The sequence below is a fragment of the Corvus hawaiiensis genome, chromosome Z (genome assembly GCF_020740725.1).
Source record: "Corvus hawaiiensis isolate bCorHaw1 chromosome Z, bCorHaw1.pri.cur, whole genome shotgun sequence".
In the NCBI taxonomy this organism is placed as follows: Eukaryota; Metazoa; Chordata; class Aves; order Passeriformes; family Corvidae; genus Corvus; species Corvus hawaiiensis.
In genome coordinates, this window is record NC_063255.1 from 49567248 (window position 1) to 49595047 (window position 27800).

Genomic DNA, 27800 nt, shown 5'->3' on the forward strand with positions numbered 1-27800 from the left:
AATTAATTTATAGCTACATCCACATGTCAGAGGGGACACATAAGGAACCTAAACTGCTATAGAAAACAATAATTTATTATTGATTTTCAGCTCCTTTTTAAAAGCAGCTGCAATTTATTGGCTTCTCAGTTCTTTCCTCTCTGGTACAAATGATCTAAACAATGCTAGCAATGAAGCAAAGCAGCTCCTGTGGGTATGGCAAATGACATAAAAGTCAGATATGCTTTACCTTTTTTTGGCTTAAGACAAATGGTCCATCACTGAAATGAGAATAAAAAAAAAAAAAAGATCAGAGGTGGAATGTAATGCTTTTTGTGTTTTAAGATTGGGGTTTTTTTTAAAGATGTGTATGGTTAGGCAAGATCTCTCTTTACATGAATTGTTGACTTTAAAAGCTAGCATTTCACACATTTTGAAAGCTATGTAATTGTCATTTGGTACAGTCTAGCTGAATTTAGCTGCAGTAAAGGCAGTACACTACAAATGATAAATTACGTATGTTTAATCCTATGGTAATGCCTTGGGTTTGTGTAAAAAAAAAATCTTAAAGGCAGATGTTACAGAATTGCTTCTGCAGCCACTGAAGCCTAATTGCCAACCCTTTAAAGCAAGGGTAGAGTGGATTGGAAAAGAAATAAGCAACTCAAGAGCCAAGGTAGGAATGAGCACAGCACTAGGAACACTCTTTGAGGAGCGCAGCAGTAAGATAAGAACAGTAATCTCTTTTCTCCCAGCAGCACCATGATTAACCACAGATATCTCCTTTCAGAGCAAAATAGTCTACTAAATGCTTCTCATCTTAGGAGTATGAAGGGGTATACTAAAAATTATAGCAATAATTTTGAAAACACAGGCTTACGTGTTATTTGTTCTTTCTATGGAGGAAAATAAATTACTCTGTTGCTAGGAAATTTAGCTCAAGTTAGTTCTTCTGTACAAGGTTTTGTTGCCAAGGCCACAGTTCCTTCCCTGAACAGTCTTAGCTCCAAGGTCCTGGACTGGGTCTTGGCCACAGTCCTTCTTTAAACAGGATTTTCTTCTCAGGGAATGAATGAATGGTCAATATCCCAAGAGAGAAAAACAGGTAAATCTTCACAGATTGGTGTGTGAAACTCTTTGCATTTTGCTCATTGGTGGTTACCAGCATGCACACCCTTCCTGAGAACTGCAGGTTACAGCAGATCTTGGTCCATTCGGAAACAACTCGACTCTCAGAGCTAAAGGACGTGCTCATCTTTCACCCCAAGGTCTGACCATGACTGACAAGGAATACAAGGGAAGGTCATCCAGTTACACCAGACAGGAGGCCAGATTCAAAGTAAGTAATTCCATTCTCAGGTCATGAGTTTCAACACTCAGGCTCCTGGACAAGATTTCCATGCTTATCCTTAAAAAAAAAAAACCAAAGAAGATGAGAAGAGTAAACAGAAATTGACAAAAACTCTCTCACCCCTGCCAATCCCATTTATCTTATGCACAAACAGAAATGGAGAAGTTCTGAAATGAAAAGCAAAAAATGATAAAATTATTACTTCACAGAAATATTTATACCCAAAAAGAGTAATGGAAACACGGAAACAGAATCAGAGAGGGTGCTGAATGACAGAAATCCTGATTTATTAGGCATAACAGAATACATCTGGAGTAGTTGCATCCCAGTCAGGATCATTAAATCTACATTTGGAAAAAAATAGGAAAAGAAGCAGCAAGGTCTAACAGCCACCCTACACATTTCAGAGAGCTGCTACAAACACTGTGAGAAGCCTTCTTTCAAAAACAGAAGGACCAGGGATAAAGATAGAATCACAGGCACTTGTTACTGACCAAAGGCACATGAGAACAGCTCTTGCGGCAACGTGCAGGCTGCTCTCGCCTACCAGACACTATGCTACAGGACAAATTTCACTACCCGCCCTTCTAGATGGAATGAAAAACTGGGAATCAAACCCCACTCTTCTTCTCTCTCTGGTCTGGCCTGTAACAGAGCACATGGAGAACTCTGTGCATAATTTTCTTTAATCTACAAAAAAAAACCCAACCAACCAACTAACCAACCAAACAAAAACAAAAAGACAAACAAAAACCAAACAAAGCCCCAAGTAAACAAAAACCAAACAAACAGAAAAATTGGGCAACAGAGGAGAAAGGGTAAACATACTGAGACAACAATTTTGTGGTATATAAATAGATGGATTTTCACTAATCCCTGTACAATTCACCTGTAAGAGAAGCTGATCAGAAATGTAACCCCTTGTTCACATGCAGCTAGTAATAAATTAGTCCAAACTTCAAGAATTTGCAGGATAGAGGGGAAGAACATCATTAGGAAATGTAGTCAAGCACAGTGCAGGGGTTCAAACAGCCTGTAGTGTATCTCATAGTTCAAAAAGAAGTTAAAAGCAGCATCCTCCATGGGGTAGCACTCAGGCAGCAGCTGACATACATTCACCACAGAGTCACAGATGTACATTTTCTCAAGATAGGTTTCAGACTGCTAACACAGCTCCTCTCATCCCAGAGACGTGCAAAAAATATATCCTTAAAATTGTCAAATTTGTGAAAATATGTGGAAGTTTGAGTCCCAAATATAAATAGATTTACAGGAAGGAGTGGCACCCAACCATGTATAAAATTTATAGATGACTGTAATTACCTGAAGCACATAAGTACCAATATGAGGAATGAGAAAGTATGTATAAATTTTAAGAAACTTGATTAACCTTGTCTCAGCATTACCAAGTATAGCCATTAAGTATTACCCCATATAATTATGGTTTACAAAACTGCAATTTACTAAAATTTGAAAGGGCAAAGATACAGGATTTCATAAAAACTATACAGATGCTGCCACTCAAATATTTTCAGTGCTGTAACTCCAAAAAGTATTTTGTACTTAATTTTGTTTCAGCCTATGTGTTTGTAATCTATCTGAAAATTCAGTATGAATGAGGCTCAGATAAGTCCTGTTCCAGCTGAGCTAAATGCCTGTTGAATTTTAATGAGAAAAATTGTCTCTTTTAATGTGTTTTTGTAAAAACTGATTCTATTAAAGTATGCTATAATTGAATTATATGTTAGTCTATTATTCAGAATTATTTGTTGTATTATTAGCCTCAGATTCCTGCATAAACACTGCAAATTATAAATATTTTAAATAACATCATTCAGAGTAGAAGTAGATAAATAATATAAAATTGACTTCTTTGTGTTATTTGAAAGTGAAAGTAAAGGATGTCATTTCACACACACACACAGACACAGGCATAGACACAGACACACACTTTTTATTTTACATTTTTCCTTTCGCTCTGTGTAGATGAACCTGATACTCAAGAAGCAAGGCCAAAACCTTGGAAAGTTATCTCCATCAAAGACAAATTGTTATTTTTACATATATTATCATTGTTAAAGATCAGTTTTTCACAGCTCCAAAATTCTCCCCAGTGGGCAGTAGTCCATCTTACTAAACTACCTACCCATAATTCAACCCAATTTCATGCAATTGTCTGTCTATGCTCATGAAAGTCCATCTCTGAACTGCAATGGAGACTATTTTCCATAGCCTCCAGGGAGGCAGATAATTTTGTTGGCTGCCTCCATTCCATTCGTCTTCCACTAAATAAAAAAGGGATTGCCTTTTCCCTAGTGCTGTCTGCTTTCAGAAGTCCAAACATCCATTAAGTGGAAAGCACTAAATTAGTACAAATACTGAAATGCCTGAGTAGAAAGCTATTCATTCCCATGCAAACTCAGAAACAGCCTTCACAACAACTGTAACTACTGACAGCTTTATCAGCCACAGGACTTGGTCTCCAGAAGCCAAATTCTAATATTCAAGTCTTGTGAGAAAAGTTCACGTCCAGGGTGAAACTTGACTAACACTCTTCAAGGAACTCATCTTTTCTTATGGATGCATCCCAGTTTGCATAAAAATTAATAAGAAAAGGAGACTGTTTAAGCTCTCCTTTTATTTTCTGATACTCAAAATAACATTTAATTCACTGCAGAGCAGGGCATTATTCCAATTCAGGTCACTTTGAGGCTTTTAAGCAACCATTATTAACCACTGACATAGAAAGAACAGTCTGAATGAATTTATTCATATTTCCAAGTTATTCAATTCTGGTTTGGTATACTCTTTGACATGGAAAAGTTTGATTAATGGCAATAGAGGAAAACAAATTATTTAGTTGCAGGAACTAATTTGAAAGGCTAACTAGTTTTTTCTAAACATTAGATAAGTTCTTTTCTAGAACAAGACAAGATAGCTGAATATTTTCTTGCACAAACAAATAATTTGTAAAATATTTGAAGCTTTTGACCCTTATTCAGTCATGGGCCAAAGAAGATCTAATTAAAAAATGATATGTGCTCTCTTATTTTCATTTACACTACTGGAATACACAAAAATTCTTATTGCGAAGGATGGTTACACTAAAAGATTGCAAAGACTGAATCCATATTATTGTACAAACAATTAAAAAATTAAAGCAACCACTTATCAAGTGCAAAATGAAGTTAACTTCTGCATGAGTGTATCCACGGACAGCAGAGAAATAAGAAGGCTTTTTTTAATGGAAGTTATAAGCATTGGGTTCATTTCAACATTTTCTGCAAAAGGCTGTGATTTAGTGCTCCAGCAGTGCTGTTTTCCAGCAAAAGCTTTTGCATTACAGCTTCTACCAGGTCCTGAAAACTCAGAGCAGGATTTTACTACCTCCTCCACACAACATTAAGCAGGGATTTCCTTCAAAGTAAAACAAATCACACCGTATCCCTGTAAGTTTAGCCAAGCAAAATTATTATAGATGCATAGTCAATACTTAGACTCTTTCAGCTGAAGACAGTATTTCTATAGAACTCATAACATGTGTTTGGCATCAAAATATCTGTACCTGGCTACTAGAAGCAGCAAATAAGTAATGCTTTCTTGTGTATACATAGATCTATCAAAAATACGTATTTATTTTTCCATATAGCATATCAATAAATAACAGGTTCAATTACTCTCTGCTCATTTCCTCTCTTTTGTGTCAGAACTGTGACATTAATTTTATGGAACTACGCCTAATTTTCATGTCACTGAAATAACTATTCTGTTCCATGACATGAAATGAACAAGGGACAGTACAAGAGACTACATCTTCACCCCTGCCTCTAATGCAACTGCTTTCCAAAAACATGGCTAAATGGTTAGGCAGTGTAGAAGATTCAATCAGCTGATTGAGGGCCTGCTGGCTGACATTGCAAAATCAAGTGCCCCTCATTGAAATTCTCTGCCCGCAGTCCCTTTGCATTTATAACTGTGGGAAATCAGCTCTGCCACCTGAGCTGGCCTCAGCTGCCATGGCGTCACATGAAGATAGATGTGATCACTTACGGAGGTACAATAGGGAGCACTCTTCTGATCTGCTTTCATCTCGCTCCCTGATCTCAGATCAAAGCAGGGAGGCAAGCAGAGCAAGGGCATGTCTACACAGGGACATTACATCAATCTAGTTTGTTCAGTCTGAGTGCAGCAATTTAAATACATCTCACTGAAAGGCTTATGCCCCAGTTTGTCGGGCCAGCTTAAAATATTTTCCTTATTAATCATAACACCCAAACAGCTCTGTACTTGTCTGAATCAACTGCCCCAACTTCCCAGGCAGTATTTCATGTCTCAGTGTTTGCAGCTGTGATTTTTTTGCTGTGCTGTAGGAGGCCTATTTGAAATTAAAGAAATTTGTGGGCGGGAGAGAAAACAAGTCAAATGAATGCACTCCTTGAAAACTTTCCTGGTGTCCATTAACATCATCAAAAGCATTACTCATCTGCTGATGTGCAACATCAATGACTCATTGCTAAACACTGTAGTTATTGTAATATGAACTGAACAGCACACACATATTTGCCGTAGTTCCACTGGGCAGAATTTCCCATTTTGCAGAAACAAATGAATGTCAGTACAATTTCAATATAGAAAGATCTGCTTTCCTCATGGGAAAAAAAAATGAGCAGAGGTCATCTGTGCAGCAAGCACAAGGAGCTACAGCTTCACGTCACTGTGGAGCTTTTCTTCAGGTCACAGGAGCACTGTTCTCCCAGGGGGTAGAAGTTCAGCACCTACAGCCATGCATGACTTAATTCCTTTGGTGTCAGCAGGTCAGCCATCAGGAGTCCTGTCCTGGAGCTTTTCCAGGTCACCTGGAGAGTGTTGTCCTGTCTGAAGTCCCTTTAGATGTAGGCTTTCTGTTCTGCTACTTAGAGGTCTGTCAGACCACAAGGGAGGAGTCAGAGGGCAGAAACAGGTGTTCCAGAAAGTTATCTGATCCTAAAAGATTTAGACATAGAACTCTGCCTGAACACTGGAAAGCAAATCCCAAAAACATTTGGCAACTTAGATGAAAATTTTTCTGCTGCCATACTAGACTGGCAGTTGCTGCAAAGCATTTTTTTAGCATATGGAAATCCAAGGGAAGTCAATTTCACGACGAGAGTTCTAATCACTTTCAGCACATCTGAAATCTGTCTCTGAAAATTAAGGAGTTTAAAGACAGAATAATGAACTGTCATGACAAGAACACCCTAGGAGAAACTTAAATTATGAGTTTAAGGTGAAGTGATCTTTTCAGGTCTGCTAGTGAACATTCCAAAATAAATCCAAATAAGGAGCCATAAAAGTTTTTAATAAGATCAATATATTTCTTTAAAATATTGAATTTTCCTACAGGCTTTGAAAATGCATCATGTCACCTACTTAATGCATACAAGGTTTTTAAATAAAAATAACTCAAACTGCTGACTAACCAGGGGAGCAACAAGTTTCTGATATCTGCTGCTGAAAACACATATTCAGAGCCTGAAACTTCCTGGTTGCATTTGGGAATCCGTAGGGGCAGATATATTTGTACACCATGCATGATATAACTTCAAATATAGCAGCTATCAAATTCAAGTCACTTATTAGCACAGATTTATTTTCTCTTTCCCATTTAATATCTTCAAACCTGTTCTCCCTGCATAAAGAGTGACATTAAATGGCACAACTACTACAGATACTTGTCTCTCCAATGTCAGCCTTCATCCCACATCTGTCTACAGTTCTGGGTGTCAGCAATGGTTTAGCTGGAGCTGGACTGGTACAAAATTATTTCCAGATAGTCAGTAACAAAAATATTCTTATTGGATACTTCCAGCTACTTGAGGCAGCAAGTGTCTGTAAGTGCACAGTTTAATAAAAGTCATACAAGCCTTAATATACATATTTTATGTTTCCACAATGTGCCATAAAATGTATTTGTGATATTTTCAAAGAGACAAATAAAGTGGCTGGAGGAAACTTTTATTACATTGTATTTTTGATGAAAAACAAACAACCTGAGACAAAAAAAAAGCTGAAAAGTTATAATAAATTAAAACCGCCAGTTGTCATATTTGATATGCTTTATAGCTCCTTTAACTTTAGAATTAAGGAAAGCATTACCAGAGAGAAATGTTTTCACAAAAAAAGGTGCCGTACCGACTTAGTGTTAATTATACTTACTAAATTCTTGATGCAGATCTCTGTCTTCTTTAATACTTAGATGTTGACATTATGTTCCCAAAAGAATTTTAGTCTTCAACTTTTAACAATATCTGCCAGCCAAATAGTAAGTAAATAAACAAACAAAACTAGTCATTTTGAATTTTAAAACTTGCATGCCAGGAATCACTTGAACTTCAACTACAAGCTGAAACATGATCAGTTGAATGTTCAGCAAATGGCACTTACAGAGCACATCAAAATCTAAAGATGTCATGCAAGTAGCAACAGGCACATGAGAATTGCCTGAGTAAAAATATAAAAATCAAATTTTTATCAAATTCTTGGGTCAACCTGTATTATGTTGTTGGACATAACCTTATCTGTCACATAACAAGCCTACATGGAAGACTTCACTAGTAAAAGGTGGTGTTGTGGAAAATGGGGAGAATAGGAAAGGGAACAGCCAGAAGGATAGATTTTTGAAGAGCTGCAGTGGGTTTTTCTGTGCTCAAGAAAGAATCTTAATATCACTCAGCAGTTTAATCCTCTCCAGCCTTCTGACAATATATGGAGAAGCTACATAAAGCATTTTTTAGTCCTATTCAGAGCTCCTTAAGTAATCTTCATTGCATATAAATAACATTATTACAGCTTCTAAACAGAGAAGAAAAATTCTGGTCAATAGAACATTGTATTATGCAATATATACAGGCAACTAGGGAGCAGGGAAACCTATCTCAGAGTAAACTAACAATAATTCTCCATTACTATCTTCAAAAGACTTGACTGTAGTTCATCTTCACATGGCTATGGACCACAGCTTATGTCATTTATCTTGTCAAAACTTTCCCTTTCCCACAGACATAGAACCAAAGAAATCTGGGCTAGGAGTAGTTTAAAAGCTAACTTAGGAGAAAAATATTTGTGAAAGCAAGAAGGTGGGTTTCATACTAAACAAGAAAATAGCATAAATAGCCCCAACCAAATAACCCAAATAGAAAAATTGCTTCTCTTAAAACACAGAACCATCCCCTAGTGGTCACTGCCTTGGAAAGAACAATAGACTCATGGCTTTTATTAACTGAATGTGTAAAAGTGGACGTGATGTTCATATACACAAACATAGCTATTTTGTGCAACCACTATATAGAAGTTATCCAGTTGGCTTTTTATAAAGTTTCAACAGAAGAGAAAAGTGGAAACCACTAGAGAAACACATATACTTTTATCGTTCCTTGAGAGCATACAGTAACCAAACTGAGTTAACTCAAACTAATTTCATTGAGTGAGCTGCATAATCTATTTTCAGAACACCTATTAGAACAACTTCACCTTCTGCATGCACCAGCAGTATGTTCTTGGGTATGTTTCTACCTTAATATTTGGCAACCATGGCTTAAAAAGCAACATGCATAGCACTTGCTGATGTCACTTGCTAGAATGTACTTAGTAAAATTATTTGTGAACTTGTGACCTTCAGATTGAAACAGTCAGTTATAGTAGCCCTGACACATAATACAGAAGTGATTTCATGTCACTAAAACTCCTCAGAAAGGGCCTAGTTTCAATTCCTTCAGGAACTGAAATTGCTCATGCAGCTATTGCTTTGTAGTTGCACCTTATGTGACATTAGTAAACCGTTCATAGCTAAAAAATAAAAGTATGATAAAAAGAAGATACTAATTATAATGATTTGTTAACCTTTCCTTTTCCAAATGTGTGAGGTGACTTGGAAATAACCCTTAGTCTTTTTAAATTACCTCACAGTCACAGCTTTGTTCAAGTTTGACAGTTAATATTTGTCTGCATTACCACAATTACACCAAACACTCATCACAGCTAGTTTGTGGGTCAGTGCTGGTCTGTCACATTTCTAAAAAACAGTCAGATTTCTATTTTCTGTAAAGGCAAATTTTAGAATCTGAACAAAATGACAAATTAACTAATTAGCAAAAGAAAATTGAAAGGTATTTCTGGCCTTGTGAATCCTTTTTTTACTAAGCATAGAATGTCCATTTGTTCAGTATCAGTCATAATTGTTAAGGTAAAATGAATACAATAACTGTCCTGGATACAGCATTTTTATGACAGCTTTACAAAAAACCCCAACATTCTAAACCCATCAAAAAACCCAGATTTACTTTCTTTAATTGGCATTGATTTTTCAAATATTTGCAAGTAGAGAGAAGTTACCTAAGTCTGACATTGAAAATGTTCATTTAGCATATACTGCAGTAGCAACAAGTAGAATGCTAAGAAAAGAAGGCCTTGCAAAAATATTTTTGTGATTTTGGGTTTTTTAACAAATTTCCTCCATAGACTGAAGGAATAATGAAAATATCTTGGCTGAGAATTAAATTGGAAATGGACGCCTGTCACTGTTGCATATGCTACTTCAAATTAAGTAAGTTGAAAGCATCACTCCTTCATGAAAAACCTCAGGTCAGGTTTCTCTTTGTTGAGAAACCCCAGAGGCAGGCACTGAACAGGATGCTTTAAAGTCCTTTTAACTATTATTCCTAAGATCTCATAGGAATTTATTTTTTGTTATTTAATGTGTTTATGTGGTTCCATACTTTAGAACAAAATGCTAATGAAAAAATTTTGCTAATTTTTCTAATAATAAACAATAAGTTGCTAAAAACTTATATGCTTTGGTCCCAGACATGGAAAAAGTAATTATCAACAGAAAAAAAAGTAGACTCTAATTTGCATAGTAGTGAAAAAATGTGAGCATGTAGGGGGAAAAGCTGAGGAATACTTACATCATTTCATGACATATCTTCAAGTTGTTTGGCTCCTTTGATTGAGATAGATATCTTCAATTAAGACACATCTGTTTGAATACATTCTTACTGCAAGGGGAGCCTGGTGGCACTCTCACAGATTGTGTTACAAATTCTTTTTCTAGAAAAGTGAGCAGTCTTCGGTTTACACAAAAATATCAGATCATTGGGGTGTTTTTTTTAAAATTCACATTTCTTGGGAATATCATGGCAGTTTTCTGTGCATTTTAATCCCCTGGCTGAGCCTGTATCCCCAGTACAAGTGCTCTATTGGAACCAGTCAGTCAGGTTTGTGATCACCTCTGCTAAAAGAAAAAGCACACACACTACACAAGCTAATTCCAGTACAATAGCATCCTGTCTCAGCAGTACTAATTTTTGCAGCAATAGCACAGCCTGCTATGCCCCAGCTTCTGCTATCATTTACAGAAACATGATCATAAAAAGGAAAAAGTGAATAACGTATGTTAAGTATTCATATGTAATTTCTATTCAAATATCCTTTTTTTCCCTGTTGAATGTGAGCATTGATCTGAGACTCTGTTCAAATACAGCAGCAGAGTCATTTTGATTATTTTTCTGGAAGAAAAAATAGCAACTGCTTCCTACCCACAGGAAAAAAAATCTCAAATAAATCAGATCTGGTATGAATGTATCTCCCACAGATATCTCTGCACTAAATTCTTTAGTGACAAGATTGCTAGTATGAGTTACATGTCCAACATTAAAGAGTGAGAAAAAGGTGGTAAGTGGGAAAGTAACATCATTTGCACTGATAAACTAGGACCACAAAGACAGCTGTAATATACAGACAGACAGGATAGATGAGGACATAAAGTAGCAAATACGAATGCTGCAACTCTTTGGAGGCTTTTTTTTCTTATCCTTATACTCACACACCTCCTCCAACAGCCCATAAACCCCACATCTTTAGGATGACAAAAAGAAATCCAAAACACTCATCATTTCCTTTAGAAACATTTGCTTTTTAGGTGAGTGCATTTGGTTTACACAGCAAAGTTTTTGCAGCAGGGGGGGCTACAGGGGTAGCTTCTCTGGAAGATTTCCCTGTGCCCAGCAGCTCCTAGATACTGCTGGACAATGCTGTGCCCAACAGTGATGGCGGTAGCATCTCTGGGATAATGCAGTTGTGAAGGGCAAAAAGTTCTGCACAATGGCACTTGCAGCCAGAGAAGAAAGGCGTGACAACATGTGAGAGTAGCAGCCCTGCAGACACCAAAGTCAGAGCAGAAGGAGGGGCAGGAGGTGCTCCAGGAGCCAGAGCTGACATGCCCCTGCAGGCCATGATAGTGTGAAGATCGTCCAGGGGCAGCCATGCACCTGCAGCCCGTGGAGGTCCACGAGGGAGCAGGTCAGTCCCTGAAGAAGACTGTGTCTTCATGAGAAGGCTGCACTGGAGCAGGGTCCAGGCAGGACCTGTGGACCCATGGAAAGAGGAGCCCATGCAGGAGCAGGTTTGTTGGCAGGACTTGTGTCCCCATGGGGGACCCACTGTGGAGCAGTGCATTCCTGAAGGACTGCACCACATGGGAGGGAAGCCTGTGGGAAGGATCCAGGTTGTAGAAGTTCATGGAAGTCTGTCTCCTGCGGGAAGCACCCTGCACTGGAATAGGAGATGAGTAAGAGGAGTACTCCACCTGAGGAGGAAGGAGCAGCAGAGACAACGTGTTGAACCGACCACAGCCCCTATTCCCTGTACCACTGCACCACTGAGGGGGGAAGGTAAAGCAACTCAGAATGAAGTTTGGTGCAGGCAGAAGTGAGGGATGGGGAGATCATGTTTTTTAGGTTTGTTTTGATTTCTCATTATCCTACTCCGATTTGATTGACAATAAACTGAATTTATTTTTTCCCAAGTTGAGTTGGCTTTGCCCACCATGGTAATTGTTGAATGATTTCTCTCTGTCCTCATCTTGACCCATGAGCCTTTCTGTCCAGATGTGGGGGTGAGAGATAAAGCAGCTTTGGTAGTCATCTGGAATCCAGCCAGAGTCAACCCTCCACGGTGAGCTTTCAGCTGCACAATAAGTAATTATTAACACTATTTTTGAGAGAGTAAAAATATTTAAAATTTAAATGCTGTAGTGCAACAATGCTGCAATAAGAGTAAATTGAGGAGAATAACATTTCCTTCCTGTTTAGAAAAAATAAAGCCTGGTTGTTAAATGTAAATTTTTAAAATTACAATATAAGAAGTACACAGCCTTCAAAGAAGAGGGTCAGATCAGAGGCTACTTTAGCAAACAGATCATATATATGTCTGTGGGACAGGACTTCATGGGATGCACTTTTGAATACTGAGGGAGCTGGCAGATGCCATTGTGAGACCACTTTCAATAATCTTTGATCAATTCTAGCAATTGGGAGAAGCATCTGAAGCCTGCAGAAGAGCCTCTGTCAGTCCTATCTTCAAAAAGGGCAAGGGCCCAGGGAACTACAGTTCAGTCAGCTTCACCTTGATTCCTGTGAAGTCATTGGATCAGCTAGCCCTGGAAACCATTTCTAGGCACTTGAAGGACAAGAAAATCATCAGGAATAGTCAGATGGCTTCGCCAACGGGAAGCTTAACAAACTAAATTACTTCCTACAGTGAAATTATTTGACTGATGGATGAAGGGAGAGCAGTGGATATTGTCCATACAGACTTTAGTGAGGTCTTTTCCTCCTGTAAGATCTTCATAGATAAGATGTTGAAGTAAGGGATGGATGACCAGTTGATGGAACAGTGGCTGAAGAGTGGTGATCAGTGGCATGAAGTCTAGTTGTAACCCAGTGATTCAAAGTGTATATGAAGCATCAAATCTGGATCTGATACTTTTTACCATTTTCATTAATGGTCTGGATGATGAGGAAGAGTGCCCCCTCAGCAAACCTGAGAGGAATGCTTGATATGCCAGAGGGTCATGCTGCCAACCAGAAAAAACTCAGCAGGGTGGATAACTGAGAGGACAGGAATATCATGGAATTCAACAAGAAGTATGAAGTCCTGCACCTGGGGAACTATTCCACACATCTGGGTATTTGGGGGCCACCCAGCTGGAAAGCAGATCAACAGAAAAGGACCTGGGTGTCCTGAAGGACACCAAGTCAAACATAGACCAGCTCTGTGCCTTTACTGCAAAGACTAGGAACGGTACCCTGGGCTGCATTAGGGAGAGCGTTGCCAGAGATTTGAGGGAGGTGCGACTGCCCATCTATTCAGTACTGCTAAGGCATGGATGGAGTGTTGTTTCCAGTGCTGGGCTTCCCACTGCCAGACAGCCATGGACATGCTGGAAAGAGTCCAGCAAAGGGAAACAAAGATGTTGGACAAGAGCATCTCTCCTATGAAGAAAGGCTAAGGAAACTGAGACTGTTCTGCCTGAGTAAGAGCAGGCTCAGAGGGAAGTCATTAATATACATATAAATATCTGCAGGAACAATGCAAGGACAGAGCCCAACCTTTTCCAGTGGTGCCCAGTGAGAGGAGAAGAGGAAATGGGCACACACTGAAACACAGAACGTTCCCTCTGAACATCAAGAAGCACTCTTTCATGTGAGGCTGACCAAGCACTGGTCAGCAAAGATTGCTCAGCAAGATGGTGGAGTCTCCTATCTTGAAGATGTTCAAAAACCATCTGGACACAGTCCAGAAAAATGGTCTGGGGAACGGGTTTTGATGGATCCACTTGAGCTTAAGGTTTGGACAAGATGGTCCCTTCTACAGGTCCCTTCCAACCTCAATGATTGTGTGATTCTGTGATATCTTTTAGCTGAAAAAGGAGGTAAATTTTTATTTACACTGTGTCAAAATGTAACAGTTTCAAAAGCACCTTCTAGGTCAGCAATGATAGATTTGGGGTTTGATTCTTTCCCTTGAAACCTTGTTCTTAATTTTACCTAAACAAGTAAATCCTTTGTTGAAATACAGACCCCATCCCTGACATTGGCCTTTAATTAAGCCAGAGTGACAGCTAGGGAGAGATCCCCTCATGCCTCTTTTCCAGCCAGTGTGGCAGGTCTGCCACTGTGGTGCCAGAGGAGCAGGCCACACTGAGGCTGCTGCTGTAGCTTGTCCCCATGAAGACTTTTGCCCCCCAGAAAGTCCTGTTCTCCCTCACAAAACCACTCACAGGCATGGGGAGCAGTAGCCCTGAAGGGCACTTCTACTAGCCTTTGGTTGGCCACTAACCCACAGCTCTTTTAAAACATTTTCTATTAAAACATGATACAAGCCCATGCAAGTTTCTTTACCCCAGTAATGACCTGAAGCTTGGTCCATGCCATTCAGCATGTACAAAACTATACAGTTGCTAAGAGCCTGATTTTTTGCTCAGAACCTCTGGGAAGATCCTTGCACTGAATTAGTTTATTTTGTGTTGCTTTAATTTGATAAACCCACAGAAAGCCATCTTTTGAGCCAAGGAACTCCTTAAGTTATATCCATAAATGTCAGTGACCCACATGCAGCACACAAAAAGGCTTGATTTTTTAATTAGGAAAACCAACTAAGACAGATGTAGTAGCAACACTTTTTTCTATCTTTTATTTTTTCTCTCGGGTAGCATATGATGGCTGGTAATGTTTTTCACAAACTAATCTCTAATCAGAGCACAGTTCTGATTAATAGGTTAATATATGTACAATTTATTTTTAAGCTTAGTTACCTTTTCTCCTTTTCAAACACTATTCTATATTAATCTTAGTACTCATGTCAACAAGGAAGAGAGCTTCCCCTTTGTCCCTTGGCATTTAAGGCTGCATTCAATGCAGATAAGGTTTGTTTGGGAATGTACAGGGTCTGCTGAAGACAATCACTGGAGATAGAACCTTAATTTAACCTCAAGCCTGTAGTATTTCCCCTGGGACACAGATGACTGATAACACAGCAGAGGGCAAGGAAAGCACAAAATTATTGAGAAATGGAAGCAGCAAATCTTGAGTGTCAAATTTCTTCCTCTAAATCATTGTTTGTAAGGATAGTCATGAATGTCTGACTCAGCCAGGAGACTACAAAGCTTCTTAAAAGAGCAATTTTAAAATGTACTGACAACGGATGTTTTTGAAAGCCATTTCCAAGGCATACAAAATACAGTTGTCATATATTCATCTTAAAAGCAAATGCCATTACAGGATCAAACTGCACTTGCTTAGAGTATCCTATGTACAAGGTAGGTCAGCAGTTGTTAATTGAAATAAGTCCTAAACAGAGAGCTTGATAGCATGTCCCACAGGAACATTAGAAAATTGTGTTAATGAGTATTATTATTGCCTGCTTCTGTAAGAAAATAGATCATTATTAGCTGAGGTTGTATGTGATGTTTTCATGTGTTATAGTCCTAAATGGGCAACACGAAAAATTAGATAGCATTTTGTTTTAAATAAAAAGGCTTTAAAAAAATCTCTGTGCTCTAAACTTAAAATTAAGCTATTCTATTGGGGTTAAAGGTTAAATAGCCCTTTTATTTCCTAATGATAAATTTAATTGTCTGAAGCCAAATTGAATACAAGCTGATTTATGTTTTCCTTTCTATAGGGAAAAAAAGTCCTTAGCAAGCATTGCTAGAAAATGTTGCCCCAGCTTCAGAGTCGCTGCTTTCAGAATGGAAGAATGTCTTCATTTAAAATAGAATAGTGAATACCCTTTATCAGACAAAAAGGTGTAAAGAAAAATACCCAATGTATTACAAAAAAGCTAAAAATCTTGAAATTTATTGCAATGTAAAGTGTAGATTTTCTGTTAATCATATCTTCTAAGTCACAAAACAAAAGCAATTTTTCTTCTTTCTATCAGCATAAAGAATCCAAATCCCTGAACATACCTCCCTTCCAAAAAATAAAACCAAAAAACAAAGAAAATATAACAAAGTAAACCAATTATGTGCAGTTGAAGAAGCATTTGCATTTCACTGTTAGAAGTTGTTACCTTTTACTTCCTGATAATAAAAAGCAAAATACCAAACCAATATCCTCAGCTGATATTTTTAAGTATTTGCATATTTTCAGGGAAAACAGTAATAGTATTGTGATAAGACTTTTAGCTCAACAGAAGAGCAGGACAAAATATAACCCCTTAAGACAGCATTCTACACTTCATGTTGAGCAATGGCTAATGAAATCCTAAGAGGGTTTGTTACATAAACCAGTGGACTGAAGAAACCTTTAACATGTAGGAAACTGGAGTTAATTAAACTGTTATGGGTATCCTATCCATCATCCCACCAGACCACTCTATTCTAAACCTATTTAAATTTTGCAACTGAAAAAGTGTACTTGGCATGGCTGATAAACCATATTTACTGTCCTTATTGATTTGACATTTGTGCATAACCTTTATGCTTTAATTATCTAACAGCATTTCCTGTATCTTTCTTTGCTACAGAAAGTATTTGATTTCCAAGCAATTAGACATATCTGAAAATTAGCAGACAGTAAAAGTGTTCCCTTCAACAAATTAATCCATTTGGGAAAGCAGTGGTTTACCACTGCACTGAAGTTGCTGAGAAGGTTGCTTTATTGAATCTCATTTCAGCCTGCTTTAGCACCTTAGTGTAATCAAAGTGCATTTCAATTCTGCTCATATTTCACTCGGAGGATAGGCTGCATTTAAGGAGCTTCCTTTCTCGTGTGACAATTTGGAAACCTAAATGCAGTATAAGAGAATTTAAACTTAAGGTTAACAGCTGGCTACATTTGTAAGCATCAGCAGAAGAAATGAGATCAAATATTTTCTAATATAGCTAGAGTCAAAGAAAAGAAGAAAGACGGTTACTGCAATATAAATTTGCCTTCTATTCTGAATCTTTAATAAGAAGATAAATTTTTTATTTCCTGTTTGAGACAGTTTCTGAGGATTTGCTTTTAATACATTGTATGTGTTAAATCAGTTTATGATATTTTTAAACTTCTATCCATGACTATTCTAGCACTTATGTCTGCCAAAAATCTTCACATTGCAACATTAAAAATCACTGTAGTAAATTTATGAAAAACATGCCTGTTTCTTTGGTTTTGGAGATATTTATCGTAGAGAAAAATGTAACAGTGCAAATTCAGTAATTAAAATTTTTGTATATTTCTCATTTATGAAAGAATATGTTGCAATTCTGTCTTATCCATGAAATGAGATGGGTGACCTGAGATCAGATTCTGGAGCTCACATTTGTGAAAGGCAGCTCTTTATCTTTTCCTGCATAAACAGCTCACCACATTGTGAAAGGGGCCTAAGGCATCTGAGAGAATGTTGTCCCACTGCAGGTGCTGCATGAAAGTGCTCTACAATTATAATCCCTCATAGCAACCACCAAAATATGGAGGCAGGAGTCACATTTTGCTTTAAGAGTGCAGAGCAAACTCCGTGAATTAGTGGTCATCACTGATAACTTTCAATTAACCTCGATACCTGTCATAATTTAAATAGCTTCTCCCCTTCTCAAGATTATCAAATGTCATTACAAAGAAGGGGTGTAATTCATGCTTCAGAGAGGGGCAGGATCAAGATGACAGATATTCGGCTCAGAGCTTTTGCTGGGCTTCAGATCTTACACTGTACCTCTAAACAATGCAACTCAGATCTTCCAGTGAGAAGAGCTACAGGGTTACACAATGTACACACCTTGTGCTTCACAGGCATCTCCAAAATATGATACCATGATTTAGGTGGTGTAACAGTAGTGCATTTTGTCTGGTGTCACTGGAGGTGTTTTTACACAGCAACTTTACTGCAAATGATTTATAAAGAGCAGAAGAGGGAATTATTTCTTTCAGGTGGAAGAGAAAGACTGTAATCTGTTTCTTTTCTTCACTTTTTCACACTGTGCAAGCAAGAAACAAAGGAAAGCACACAGTGATTCCATATGGCAAGCTGAGCAAAAGCTGAACAAGAACCTAGAGTTAAGATGGCAGAAATTAGTCACTAGTTTTTGACAGCAATCAGCAACTGTGGCTGGTTCATCTTGTTATTTCTTGCTGCAATAGTACTTAGTCGTCAGTTCTCATCCAAAGAGTTCTTTCCAAGCAGAATACCTTTATCTCATTTAATAAGATGATGTTTCTTCTTTCAAACCCAAGCTTTTAGTACTTTTTATCACCTTTTAGCTCAATTAAACAATGTTCTCATGCCTAAAGAAACTTCATATTGCATCAGAGCATCAGATTCTAGATTCAGTCCCAAAGTTCACATGTAGGCAAAATTCTCCATGCCCACCAAATAATTCCAAAGATTTCAGAGACATTTTGGCATGAACACACATTCACAAAGAATAGTACTTGGTAGAAGTCAATGAAAAACTCTTTTTTGCCCTGGTAAAATATAAATTTTTTTATAGTTCAGAAATAACAAAATTTTAACATCTTGCTATAATGGGAGAGTATGTATATATATATACATATATATATGTCTTTAATTATTTTACAGATTATGTTTTTGTTTCCAACATAGTATAAAATACCATACATGACAATATAAGTTAAAAAATATAAAAATGTATTTTTTTCTCTCAGCTAATTCTTAAATGGAAACATCTGAATACCCCTCTCTGATGTAGTGGACTGATTCAGGCAGTAGCCTGTCTTGCAGCAGGGCAGATCTCAGCTGTATTGCTTGATGTTTATGACATCTTGTATACAGAAAGTCCTGATTTGGAAACCTATTGTTTGTGTTGGCACCTAAGAACAAGTCTATAATGCAGGCTTCAGTTTCCCTCTGTATTAATGATTTGAAGATGCCTCCTTTCCACATCCCATTATTTTGTTAGATGTGCCATTCAGAATTGGTTTTTGATAAATTCAGCCGGGTGCCTCTGTGACTACTGCATAGGTACAGTAGTTTTAAATATTTATGTTGTGCTGGTGGTGATAATTATTATTCCAACTCAGTATAGCTTTAATGCATTTAAATGTCAGTGTTTCTCAGTTTAATTCATCATACATACATTCAGATGCTTGTATACATACATTCAGTATGCATCTCCAAGGGCCTAAAAAGACCTATTCATATTATAGCAGCTGTGAGAAAGTGAGGGCATATTTCCTTTACATTCCTAACTGTAAACATTAATTAGGTGCTTGACACACATTAATGATTAAAAAAATTCTTTGTAAAATAATCCATCATAATTCTTTTATCACTACGCCAAGCCAAAGAACTATTTCATTGTAGCATGGTATCTCTGATGGCAAAGTTACAAACTGTGTGATAAAATAAAATCCATTTATTTACTCAGTCTTTTTCCCTGAGAAAAAAAAGTGGGTTTGCTGTGATAGCTAGTATGCTTCTGAATACAAGAATGTCATGCCTTATTATCTGTTGGTATGCATTTGTTTGAAAGCCCCTATGCAGTTGCTCATAAACTCAGTTGCCTTCTTAAGCTTAACCATTGCAGCAAAACAAAAGGTTAAAAACAAGGACTTGAACACCTTCCCCAAAGTATTAAGAACATTCTGAGGGCTATCACAAAAAAGAAAGAAAAAAAGAAAAGGGAAAAAACAAACAAACAACAAAAAAACCCCAACAGAAAATAAGAAAAAAAAGGCAGGTCCTTTTCAAAAACGACTGGAATGCCTTTAACCTTGGCTTTCCTAGTGGTACTGTTTGCAATTGTTTGCTTAAGCAAACCACAGAAGAAGGAACTCTGAGTTCCCAGGAGGCCTGACAAATGATTTCCAAGGTCAGAAATATGCACAAAAGAAACAACAGCTTCTCACTCTGTGTTCTGTTACAGCATCTCTCCTTATGCTACCTGTGACACTGCCTCAGTCTGGTCTCCTTGAAAGGTTATGAAGGCTGCCACATAGAATGGGTCCAGTGTTGTCCAAAACATGAGACTGAAGCTGCCACTTGTCAATACACAGCTAACAGTTCAGAGAATCCCTCTATCAATTTTCTTGGTGTGTCTCCACCCCAGCTGTTTTCTCAGCCTAATGCTGCATCTCCAGAATGTGTAATAGTAATTGACCAGAACAGAGTGTCAGGACTAATTAACATACTCTCGTTATTGGTGAGAGCACTGGTTTTCAAAGAATGTCCTAGCTGTTATTTATGGCTTTTAATTAAGGTACAATATTATCTAAATAATCAGTGTGTTGTAAAATAGAAGAGTCAAACTACATAGCTGCAATAAGCCAAACATAACATGCACAACCACATTTGCTCAGAACACTTAGACATTTTGCAAGTCATGAGAAATTTAGGAAATTAGTAGGGGTTTTTTAGCTTTTACAAGGCATGTGAAAGCTTTCTATGCCTTCTAAATGGATTTACTCTAACTGCCTAATTCATTATGCTAAAACCATGAAGCAATTTCCTATTCAAAGCCCAACTCACAGTCTCTCTGTTGTCAAGTATTTGAATTTCAGATTAGAAATGTGTTCATTTGGATAGCATGAAAGGAAAGCTTTGTTGTCAGCTTTGCTTTATGTTCTGCCAGCAGCCAAATCCCTCTTCTTCAGTGGTCACCAGCAAAATACCAGACCTCCACTCTGGTCTCCACTATCTTGAAACAAACACAAATGCTTTTGGCCTTTATGGCCTAAATACTGGTTTGAGGTTTGCTGTTCTCTCCTCTCTCTTAATATTTTTCTGGGGATTATTTATGACAGATGATATCAGCAAATGTTTAGATTGCAGTGAGGTTTTCTCATCCCTACATAAGAGAAAGGGAGGGAGGGGGAGAGCATTTCCATAGTGGGGGAGAAGAGCCAGGACATTTGGTTCTCTTAGAAGCTCTGTAGTTTGTTATGGAACAGTGAGCTGAAGTGGCTGCAGCCCTTTTACCCTCAGCATGTTTGCAGCTATGATCTACACTGAATTTTAACTATGCCACTGCTTGCTTGTTAGCAGCTATTTCTTTGCCGGCTTGAAAAATATACAGGCAGCTGTCAAAAGTCAGGGGCTGCATTTCATGCAGAGTGTAACAAAGTTATCTAATACAGCCTGTAGGACAAACTCCCCCCAAGCATTCATATCTTTGGCTAGTGATGTGGAAATCAAGGAATTCCAGCCACATTTCTCACAGGAAAGAGCTTTTCAGAGTTCTTCCATTACTGTAAGCTGTTTCTGACAGGTTTAGGGTCTACACTGTGGAAGGACAAGCCCAGCACATCCCTCTATTAATTAAAAGCAAACATTCACACAGGGAATGTTGTAACCTAAACATGAACTTTAATGGTTGTAACATAGCTGGAAGGAAAAATAATTACTAGCAGCTATAGAAGACATTGAGATATTTGTAATCCCTTTGCTTCTGAATACAATAACCCCTATGTAGTCATAATAAGCTCTTCAGTATAGGAAATAGTAATAGAAGATCTCTCTCCTGATACTGAGGCTGTGCAAATAATTGATTCCTTAGCCTAACAGATGAAGTAAAAAAGGGGGAGGGAGGAGGGTGAAGATTCGATCCAACCTTAATTTAAATGTTCTTTCTGGTTTTTACTTTTAGCTTGTGTTAATGAAAGAAAGCAGAGGCACAAAGCATTTCATCCAGCTTGGAAAGCCCTGTGGGACTCTGACTGAAACGCCTCGGGGAGCAAAAGGAGGAGTGACCCATGGGACTGGTAGTGGCCCCTTCCTCTCCCACCTGATGTATGAGGTGATGTCCTGGGATGTGCCTGCACTGCAATCCCAGCAACGGGTCAGAGGATGCTGCTACCTCCAGCCACATCTCACTGTGCTGAAGCACACAGGTCCCTTGGGGACCAAACACACATTTTTTGCTCCTCAATCCTTTATGTAAAACTCTGAGTGGCAAACCAGGCTATGGGAGCCCCAGGTCCCCATCTTCTCCAGCAGGAAGATGCCTGGGTCAAAACTTTCCTCTTTGTATAAAGAACTACCCCAGCAGCTGGAGGTGAGGGCCCTAATCAACAGTTTAGACATACCCGAGGGAGTCACCTGGCTCTTTAGTTTCTATACAGAAGTGGCACAGACCCCAGCAAGCCCAAACCTTCTGAGCCTAGAGGCTGCTGGGGAGTTCATCTCAGTTCATTGGAAGTGGGAGGTCTCTGTTGAAATCCCTGTCCAAAACTGGGCACAAAGAAGGTTTCTGTTTCCACTTCTGGCTCCCGGGAGAGTGAGCATCAGCTATTTCACCCAGCTCTAAATGACACGTTGTTCCAACATGTGTTTCCAAGTGTTAAAAGTGAAGACAAATGAAGGCATGCAGCTATGCTCATTGATAAGGTTCCTGGCACCCTGTTTCATGGTTAGCAGAAATGAGCCTAAAAGCCTACAGAGTTTAAATTCTCTAATTCAAGAATTCTCTTGCACTCCAATTGTGTATGTTTTACAATATTTAAATGCAAATAACATTCAGGTCAGGTTTCTGACTGGTTGCTAAATATCCTCTAGTGCTTTCATGGAATTTGTTTCCTTAATGTCAGATTATAAGAAGAGAATTAGAAAGCATTAGTATACTTTATATAAAAGTTAAATATGAATGGCAAGAATTCAGGTCCAAACCATTTTGAGTTAAGAATGACATAAAACTATTACATTGCAAATAACATGCTAAAGCTATTACCAATGCTCACATTTTTTTTACCCTGAAGCACAACAATTTTAGTCCATGAAGAAACTGTTGTTCTACAGTGCTATATGTAAAACTAAATTCATAATTCCCAATAACTTTATCAAACTCTATCATTACATATATTCTGCAGCTATCAGAGCAGTGTGGTTGCCATCTGATATGACCCTTATGGAAGAACACATGCTATGGTTTAGAGGATCAAAAATTAAATTTTTTTTCAGGACTTCCTCAGAAAAGAGAGGTAGAATTCAAGTTATCATTATATTGCTACCCCAACAAGATAGTGCATTATTCCATCCCCAGAGAGAAGGAGAAGGAGGATTCCCACCATTAGAATACACAAAACTTTTTTACCCACAACTTTGTCATCCATACTGAACTTTGTCATCCATACTGAACAATGGAGTAGCAGCGGGTACATAGAACTCTTTCCTCTTAAAATCCAGAAGTATAAAAACACTTAAAGGGCTCTATTTTCACATGACAGCCCAGAGAAACTTTATTTTTAAGCAATCTAATTAGACATGTAGTTAAAATACATGGAATACAGGGCACAAAGCAATCAAACTAAAAACAACCTCCTTCATGTTCAGAAGGCAAACAGGAAAGAAGTGACTATGATGAAAGTGAAATATCCCAGTCTAAGCAAAGCACCATCCCTAGACAATTCTAGGAGATGTTTCTAATGAGAAGGTGACATGAAATGATGTTGGAAGGCAACTTTGCAGAAGTGAACCTCATGTGCCTCCAGTCCTTGTGAAGCCACCAGGTGCCAGCAAGGTGCTCTCACCTTAAAAAAGGAAAATGGTATCTTGTGCTGCATTAGACAAAGTATTGCCAGCAAGGCAAGGGAAGTGATGTTTCCCTGTGAACATCAAGAAACATTTGGTCACAGTGAGGGTGACCACACACTGGTGGAGGCTGCTAAGAGAGGTGATGAAGTCTCCATCCTTGGAGAAATTCAAAAGCTATATGGACAAAGTCTTGGGAGAACAGCTCTAGGTGACCCCCATGACCTTGGGGATTTGACCAGATGGTGCCTTCCAAACCCAGCTGTTCTCTAGTTCTTTGTTGCCTGTTCTATGCTTTGATACATTCTCCAAACAGTATCACTCTTTAGGACCTGAGCCTTTGGATTGTCTGGCATGCTGCTAGAATATGTTAAGTGACAAATAAGAGGTATGCATATAGATATACATATTTTCTTATATGCGTACACACATACAGAAAGACTTGTCTGCAGCATAAATAGTTGAAGACAATTTTTAAGTATCCAATTCCGGTGTCTCCATGGAGGAAAGTGATATTTTCATCACCATTCTTTCCTTTTAACCACTAGAGTCCTACTGCTCCAGATTTCTGAATCTTTAAGAAGATTTAAGAAATCTCTAGTAAATCTTGCCCCATAGAGAGCTCTCCCATCACCTCATGTAGTGCATGTAGGGTTAAAGTCAGGTGGTACAGAGACTTGTAAACAACAGTTTGGTGAGAAGTTATAAGAAAATACTGCTGCAGTAAGGGTGATGCCTATTAAATTCAAAGAATGAACTTCAGCTTTCTTCAGCCTAATTGTCTGGTTAGAAACTCATTACACCCTGTAGTACTATCTTCAAAGTGCATTTAAAAATTGCATCAGCAATTTAATTAACGAATAAAAAGCTGCATGCAAATGCTTTCTGATACAAAGTAATTGTTTTAGCCTGACAGCGAACATAAATACTCATGTCTTGATCACTCAAAAGATGAGCAGGCTCTGCTTTAAAAGGAAGGCAGCCTTTTCAACATTATGCAGGGAATTCGTTTTTGTACTCCAATATTGTGCTGTTCCAAATAAAATGAGACGTAAATATTTCTTTGTGTGATCTGCGTTCTGATATCCTCTGCTATAAACTCTTTCCTTATGGAGTCCCTGATCCTTATCTTTCCCCCCCTTCTACAAATCACATTAACTAATCTGATTAGTGCCTTCCCCATCTCAGCACAGTGTTCCTGAAAGATCAAAACCAGACTAGTACCATGCTCTCAGGATGAGAGGCACAGAGCTTTTCAAAGAGGTCTGTTCCCACGCAAAAGGACAATTTAATCGCTCTGCAGCAAATTGACTCAAGATGCAGAAAAGCAGAGAATAGATTTGAGGGTCTCATTTCACCAGAATCAGAGGCAAGGTATTACAGTGTAGCCTACACTGGCTTTAGAAACAAAATATGGTACAATAGCACAATTTGGCTATCCCACCAGGTATTGGATATTGTATTTCATTAAGATATAACAATTATTTCAACACCTGCAAAATTCAAGTTCTGACATTTGTCTCATCTACCCCATGTGTCCATTCTCTTGTCTAGCAAAACTTTTTCCCATAAAGCTTACTGAAGAGCATTGTGTGTCACAGTAGTTTTGCTGTTAAAAGTAAGTGAGCCACATTACAGCAGTTCCAGATGACACAGTACATAAAGAGGAAAGTAAATAAATGTCACTGTGCCCTACCATTCTCTTTCCTATGGAGTGGAATAAAGAAAAAAAAAAAAAAAAGAAGCGCTGTCTGGTTAGCAAAGTCTTATTCAGAACAACCTGCTAACACAAGACTAAGATCTCTATGACCCAGGTACAGAGCACAGGAAAGAATCATGGGAGGAGGATTTAAAAATACTTCAGGGAGTATACACATACAGTAATACATTTAGAAACGTTAGATTAGTTTAAAATCTTGCTCAGGTATCAAAGAATACAGGAAGTACCACCGAAATAGGATCAATGCAACACTGATCTTTTTAAAGCAGACTGGCAGAGTAATATATTGTGCCACAGGATGGGCTTTTTAACTGAAATGCACAGCTTGCACACGCAGAAATTACTCTACATGCTGTATTTGTGAGAAAACCAATTAACATGCCAAACAACATATTTATGCAACTCTGAGTTGCCTCAAACCAGTGAAACAGAGTTTTGTTGATTTCCTAATAAGATTTCCGCTAGTGTTCAAAGAGAGCCAGCCTTGGCTTCGGGCATGAGCACAGACACTTTCAAAACCCCACAGATTTACAAAGCCTTTGGAGAAACAGATAAGTTCTGAAAACAAGCACAGCAGACCTTCTCTTCCAGTTCTCAAAAAACCCCACCAAAGCCAACAGGTAGCCTCTGTTAAGTCAGGTGATCTCAACTTTGTGCTCTGCTGTTTCTCTGGCAAGGTAAATATTTCCTGGGATGCAATAAGGCAAAGCAAACCCTGAGCAGAGATACCAGCAGAATAACACAGACTAATGGGTAGAGAGACAAACATCTCCTGGTGGAGGGAAAACAAATTAGAGGGGGCTTGGTCAGCTGTTTAGAAGAAATTGGAAGGGGAAGCCTGCTGAGAAAAAAAAAAAATTAAAAATCAATGAAAGTAATTTGGATTTAGGAAAGGACATAAATGCAGGTCAGGAAAACAGATGGACAATGGGGAGCGACCTGTTTGGGTTACAAGGCAAAAGTGAGACTTCAAAGATTTCAAATATGCATCTGAACTTTGGAAGTCTTACAATTAAGGATTCAGACTTGGAAATCCTTTGATGTTTGCCCTGCAGAATTTCCAGCTGGTTGGAGAAGGACCCAGAGACTCAGCATATGAGCAGCTCCCTTTCCTGAACTCTCACAAGATAAGAGCCTGATTCACACAGCAGCAGAAGCACAAAACCTCCTCATTTTGGCAGGTGTTGTTGCCAGGCAACAGATCCATTAAGCAGCACAAGCTTAGGGATCCTGATTAACCCATTAGCTTCTCAATTAAAACACTAATTCGGGCACTGGCAGGTTTACGAACCCCACAGGGTGCTTCCCTGCGCCAGTGTGACGTCCCAGACAGGCATTGCCCTGTGCCAGCAAGCCCTGCCATAGGGCCAGTGGACAAGGTTTTGCCTGAGAGGACTCCACCACAGCAGAGGCTTGTATGCCTTTCAGAACCGGGAAACAAAAGATGAAGGAGGGAATAATAACTGTGATGAAGGAATGTGAATTATTCATAAGAAATTAATGCAAGCCACCGGGGCAAGCATGGAGAGGGTTTTGTTTTGCTCATAGGATGGGTAGCTGCTCAGCTGCACTGATCACGGGATCTCATCCGTACTGTTCACAAGATGACAATTTTACATCATAAGAGGTCCCCTGATGGCATGTATTAATTTATAATCGACGCAAAAGGAAGGGAGTGTTTTTGTGTATCACGCTAGTAAAACACACAAACTACTCCCTCAAGGCACATATACGCATATATTAAAACATTAGCAATGCCACTAGAGTTAATAAGAGCTATGACATACAACACTATTCACACACACTTCATGGCAACCCAAAGCCAGTGCCTGGAAGTCACACTATTCTGAAGTGAGGCTAGGCAGCTCAGTTGCAAATAGGGGAAAAACAAATTATTGGATGCCTGGCACATGCTTTTAAAACAAAAAAAAGTTGAACAGTAAGGCCACATACAATGGAGTATCCTTTCAGAAGGAAAACATTCTATGTAAGAAGGACTGCGTATCTTTTAAGTGTATTTATCGACATATTCATTGCATTAGTCATCAGGGATGAACTTATGTAAGCATGAAGCACTGTAAATGTATGTGATTAAATATGATGCAAGAGTATGGATGAAAACTAGTTCTACTATTTTTTCCCAAGATTATTACATTATTACAATATTATTACATTCTTCTGTTCCTTTAAATTAAATTCATTTTTGATTATGTTTAACCTAATGCAAATAAGTATTTGTTAGTTTGGGTTTCCTCCCTCTCCCTCCTCCTCTTGCTGCACAGAATAGTAATAGAAAACAAATGTTTGCAAAGTTGAAGAGAACAGAGAAATTGAAACTACACTCTGATATGGATAATCTCAGGAAAAAAGAAAAAAATGCCTGAACCTGTGGTCTTTCAATTGCTAACAGTTGTTGGATAGTCTTGTGTTTCAGAAAGCACCCCAGGAAATTACTACATTGTAGTA

The 27800-nt window shown here is 38.4% G+C and overlaps 1 long non-coding RNA gene across 1 annotated transcript; it reads right to left on the bottom strand.

The window, feature by feature from the left end:
- Positions 1–166: 166 nt before the first annotated feature.
- Positions 167–26442, bottom strand: LOC125320137. The gene is made up of 3 exons (XR_007201019.1): positions 26345–26442; positions 860–1387; positions 167–260 (listed from the first exon to the last, which is right to left on the bottom strand). It is a non-coding gene; the product is annotated as an uncharacterized LOC125320137 (long non-coding RNA).
- Positions 26443–27800: the final 1358 nt, after the last annotated feature.